This window comes from Panthera onca, chromosome F2 (assembly GCF_046562875.1).
Source record: "Panthera onca isolate mPanOnc1 chromosome F2, mPanOnc1 haplotype 2, whole genome shotgun sequence".
Taxonomy (NCBI): domain Eukaryota; kingdom Metazoa; phylum Chordata; class Mammalia; order Carnivora; family Felidae; genus Panthera; species Panthera onca.
The window spans coordinates 75,126,980-75,132,715 of record NC_138356.1 but is presented as its reverse complement, the minus strand read 5'-3'; positions in this window follow the sequence as shown (position 1 = coordinate 75,132,715).

The window sequence follows — 5,736 nt, the reverse complement described above, 5'->3', positions numbered from 1 at the left end:
CTTTTATACGAAAAGTGCATGGAGGCCTCACGGCACGCCAGGCCCTGCAGGTGTGGTCCCTGACCCCATAGAGCTGGTACTCCGGTGGGAGAGAAAAACGTTAAATAGAAAAACATCCCATCCTTGAGAGGTGGCTGGGTCCTTCAGGAAGGCATGGGAAGGGGCCAGGGAGACGGTGGGGACGTCGTGCAGCGATAGCAGGAGAGGCGGGAGAGGCAGCGGGCCTCACTGGAAGCCTTCTGGCCCTTTGCGGGTGCCTTGCCAATGCACTTCACCCGCTTTATCCTGCTCAAGACTACAGCCGCTCTGGGAGAGCACCGTTTTCATCCCGCCTCACAAAGGAGAGAACGGAGGCTCAGATTGGCCACACGGGGTGCTCGGGGTCTCTGAGTCGTTAAGGGGCTGAGCTAGGACCGTAGCCTGGATGTGTACCAGCCAAACCCTGGGCAGCTTCCTCCAAGTCCTGCAAACCTCTCCCTGGCTGCAGGAGACGGTCCAGTCCCCAGCTCCCCAGGGGGACACGCACCCTTGGGGTTTCCAGACTGGGGCACACACTGTGGCCTCCAGAGCCAGAGGGATCTGGATCAGACCAGGCCCGACTTCTCAGGCTCTACACTCAGATCTTCGGACAAGGAGGGATTTCCTTACCTTCCTACTTCCCCCAACTGGTAGAGCTTTGGTTCGAGGCCTTTCATTGACTTTCCTGACAGAGAGCTAATCAGGGAAGATTGGGAAGTCTATGCGTCTAGCCCCTGAATGATTTGGTGTGTGTGTGTGGGGGGGGGGGGCCCTTTTTCCATGTCAACTTTTGTCAATTTCAGAGGCCACTTAAGAGAAAATGTTGATATCAGTGTGAGGTCACATTACGAGACATCTGTACCTGGAACAGAAAATGAGCTCATCTGTCACATCTACTTTGTTTCTTTTTATGCCCCAGGGCCAATTCCAAAGTAACCGCATTCTGAACAGGAAGGTGACTTGGCCAAGGTCACGACGTAGTCAATGGGTCTGGGGGTCGCAGTCATTTCCTGTTCCCACCACCTGAAGTTCCTTCCCTCCATGCCTCCTTCCTCCCTCTATTTCTTCCATAAATCCTGAGCAACATCTATCTGTTAGCCACTTTGCTGGGAATGCAGGTGTGGTTCCTGCTCCTGTGACAATGACAGTCCAAGTGCCCTTACTCTCAGTGGCCTCCTGACCAAATGCGCCAAGAAGGAAGTATATTTGAGTGCTACTGGCTCTCTGCTCATTCAATGCAAAATACCCCTTGGCCCCCAGACTTTCAGAGAACCACAATCTCAGCATGTCCTCTGCATGTCCCTGAGAAAAGAAGAGCCTTCCCCCCAAATAATATAAAAACAGAGAGGGAGACAAACCGTAAGAGACTCAAATAGAGAACGATCTGAGGGTTGCCAGAGGGGTTGTGGGTGGGGGAAGGGGCGAAAGGGGCAAGGGACATTAAGGAGGACACTTGTTGGGATGAGCACTGGGTCTTATACGTAGGGGATGGGTCGCTGGAATCTACCTCTGAAATCCTTATTGCACTACATGTTAATTAACTTGGATGTAGAGAAAAAAAAGAAAAAAAAAATAGTAGAGCCTTCCCTGACCACAACAGGATGACTCAAAGGCCCTGTGCAAGGGGTAAAGGGACAGTGTCCAAAGGGAGGGAAGTTGGGCAGAGCCTGGGTCTGACCTTACAGACAAGAGGTTTCCAAGCCCAGTACTCTTCGCCGAGTGTTTCCTTGCTCTTGCTCGAGACGAAGTTCTTTCCAGATCATCTCCAACTATTCTTGAAAGCACTTGCTCTTTCTTCTTGTTTGAAAGTCTCCCATCACTAGAATCATAATAGCTAACACTTACTTCCATAAGAGGAGTGGTCTAGCAGTCCTCTAGGTTTAGGCTTTTTAAAAAAAAAAACAAAAAAAACTTATTTCAAATAGTTCACAAAACAATTCCATAAGGTTCAGTTGACGCCGTCATCATCGTTACTGTCATTGTTACCATTCCTGCTCTCACACCTACTCCTGCCATTTCTATCACAAGCAGAGACTGGAGAGATCCCCCCGAACAGTGAGACAGAAGCCCGGAACGTTCCCTGCCACATCACCTCCCTATAGTCCGTCCGTTCACTATGGGCATCTCTAAACCCAGTTATTCCAGCGCACTATCCCAGGTTTCTCTGTAATGTGACTAATCAACCTCATCGATCTGTTTCCCCCAATGACATTTCCTTAGAGTGTGACACATCCCATCAACATTTGCACTGGTCCAAGAATCAATAAGCCTGGTGATGTCCAGGAAATGGGAGGGTGAGACAGAAAGAAAGGGAATGTGTTGCATTTGGATAAAGTCTCTTGGGGTGTATTAGATCGTGTGGTGGCCACCCGGAAGAAGAGAAGGGCAACTTCCCAATAAAGCAATGCTTATCTGATTTCCGCTATAATTATGTAAGCAGGCAAGGAAGTTAACATGTTCCATAGGGCCAGCACATCGCCCAGATTCATAATCATAAAAGAGGCTTTGTGGAGATACGTAATGAACCCCTATCGGTGCCCAGTTAGCGATCTCTGTTTTCTCCCTCTTCAGCCTCTGGAGTTTCAGATTTAGACAAAGGAACACCTTGGCCTAGTTGTTGAAGCACTCACAAAACACTCTGTCCATTTTACAAAAAGGATTTGGGATTTTGTAGTTTCCCTTAGACAAGTGGCTGTTTATAGTGTATTATCCTTGATGAGAGAGGAAAGGAAGGAGAGGACGAACAAATAACAAGAACAACAGAAATAGAGAGCTCAGCTCTTTCAAGTTCAACTGGAAAGGAAGACAGACGGAGCCACTCTGGAATTAAACCATAGCTGAATAGGATAAAAAGATTTTGATTTAAAAAATCTAATCACATAAGGACACTTGAGTGGCTCAGTCGGTTGAGGGTCCAAGTCCCGGTTTCGGCTCAGGTCATGATGTCACAACTCGTGGGTTTGAGCCCCGTGTCGGGCTCTGTGCTAACAGCGCTGCACTTTCCTGGGATTCTCGCCCTCCCTCTCTCTCCGCTCCTGCCCCCACTCATGCTCTCACTCTCTTTCAAAATAAATCAACAAATAAATGTATAGAAAACCTAATCACACACTTTTCAGAGTATACCAGCATTCCAAAGCCACTTGGTTTGTCTGGCTTTTCTGTGTTGGATCCTAAGACTTGTTACACCATTCTTGGGGCTCTTCCCAGTATGTTGGCTCAGCACAAATGAACACTGGATCAGTGACCCTTTCTCTGCCTGTAAAGAAGGAGACCTGATTCTCCTCAACACGCATGGTCGTATGAGGACCCAGTGAAATTTGAAGTGGGGCAGCACTTAGGAAACCCTCAAGATCTAGCCATGCAAGGGGAATTGTTTTGATTATTTGCAACCCAAATGGCTGTCTTTCTTTCTTCCCATCCGTAGGTATACTGACAGATGTACAAAGACTCTCCTTGTCTTGAAAGCTAAAGGTTATCTTTTTGGTAAGTTCTTTGCTTCCTCAATTCATTATCTGCCCCTCTTGACTAGTCAGTGGACTGTTGGGGCAAAAGATGGGGCCAGAGAGCATTTGGTATCCGAGCATCAGGACCCCTGCTCCCCTCCACCATGAGTTGCTGTGTCACTCCAAGTAAGTATTCCTTCTCTGGGCTACAATTTCCCCACTGATACAGTTGGGGTAATTTTGTTCAAGCGGATGTGGGTCATTTCTTCAATTCCAAATACCAACATTTCATTCATCAGTGAGGGTGGTATCAAGATTTACCCTTAGCATCCTTTTAAAGTACCATTTGCTGACACAGAAACAAAAGCGTCTTGTAGAGAAAAGGTCAGACACTGAATTGACAGGAAATCCCAGTCGGTCTTGTCATGGAGTAGGTCCAAGAACACCAGGAATATTGGCTTTGACCTGGGGCATTGGGCCAGATTCAGCACAGATGCCCTCCCAATGCCCTTTCTACACCCCCATCTGTTCGCCTAAGCGAGCATTCACTCATAGCATCCGATAGGAGAGGCGCCTGTAACAGAAATCTGACCATGGCAGTGAAAACAAATAGAATTTCTGTGTGTCTCAGCACCATAAACCCAGTGGTAGGCGGCTAGGGCCAGTATGAGTTCTCAGCGATGCCAGCAAGGACCCAGTCTCCTCTCCACTACTGCTCTGCCATTCCAGTGTGCTGACTCTTCTCCTTGGACAAGACAAGGTGGAGCCTCATCCTTTCAAGATGGCTGCCACACGCGCACTGTGGGCAAAGATTAGCAATCCTGGCCGGCAGACGGGGGGCAGAGCAGAACTGCAAATCATCTCCTCTTCTTCAGATTTTACTCTTTCACCTGGGAACGCAGCCCTTCCCAGGATTTCCACCAACATCTGACTGGTTAGGGCTGTGTATCCTGACCCCTCCTAGCTTCACAGGAAGCTGGGAAACAAAACAGTTGACGTTCCTGCCCATACAAGAGAAGGCAAAGGAAAAGGTGGTTGGAAAGGTGCCTTGTGAGCCATCCTGTGGGATTTGTCCTTCCGAATTTTAGCAGACAGGGGCCGGCGGCCTCCAATGGCCTGCACCGTGGGCTGGGGACCCTGGGAGGTTTCAGGCAGGAGAGACACAAACAAACAAGTCAAACGCAAGGCACCGAGTGAGTTAGAAACGGGAAGGGCAGTGCAAACGTGGACCCTGGGGACTGCCAGCGGGATCTGAGAATGGAACGGGCAGAGCTCGAGTCCCTAAGTGGGATCGGGAGGGAGAAAGAGCCACACTGAAGTCCCGCAGCTGGTGCCACACCAGACCAGGCGACAAAGCCCCCAGCACTTACCCTGGGGTGCTGGCAATACCCAGGCATGGCACTGCCCAAGGCGGCTTTTTTAGGGCAGCCTTGAGAGCACTGATCTTTTATTTCTTCTAATCATAAAAGGAGAATGCAGTCTATAAAGTGCTTTTTAAAATGCAGGGGAAAAAATGAAGAAGGAAATGAAAGTCACCTTGTCTCCAATGCTCCTATTTTGGTGTTTTCCCTTGGGGCTCTCATTTCACAGCATAAAATAGTTGTTTGCAGTTCCAGTGGTCACGGGTCAAAACCAAATGCCCCGAGGGTCCGGGGGGAGGACACGCAAGCTCGCCGGTCCCCACAGTGTCGGCCCCCGGCGTCTCTTTTCTTTGCCAACATTTGCCAGCCTGCTGTGCCTCCTGCCCAGACGTCGGCTTGGCGAGGTGAGCCACAGACACACATCTGCGATCCCAGGGGAGGAGACCGCGGCCCAAAGGTCTTCCCAGAAGTGTCTAATCGGCCAGGCTTGGGACACATCCCTCAGGGGGAGCCTTGCAGGATCGCTGTGAACAAGGGGAACTACAGGTCACCATCCCCCCAAAAGAATGCCAGACGCTCTTTAAAGTTAGGATGAAGCTGAATACAAGGTACTGTTTGTGGCGTGAACAAACGAGTCGGTGAGGGAGTTCGGTTCACCCACTGAGCCGCCTCTGGTGAACTCATCACAAAACAGCAGTGTGTGTCTGTTACAGAATAAAGAAGGGAGCCCAGAGAACTGAAGTGATGAGACCCGACGATTTCTGAACCCGTTCCCCCGGTTCATGCGGCTAACCATCGTCAAGATAAATTGACCCTCGAGGAACATAGACCAGAGCAGGGTGTGGAACAAACAGGGGGAGGAAATAGACACCTGTCGCCGTTCATTTTCCTTATTGGCACCCGTGGTAGCGAGT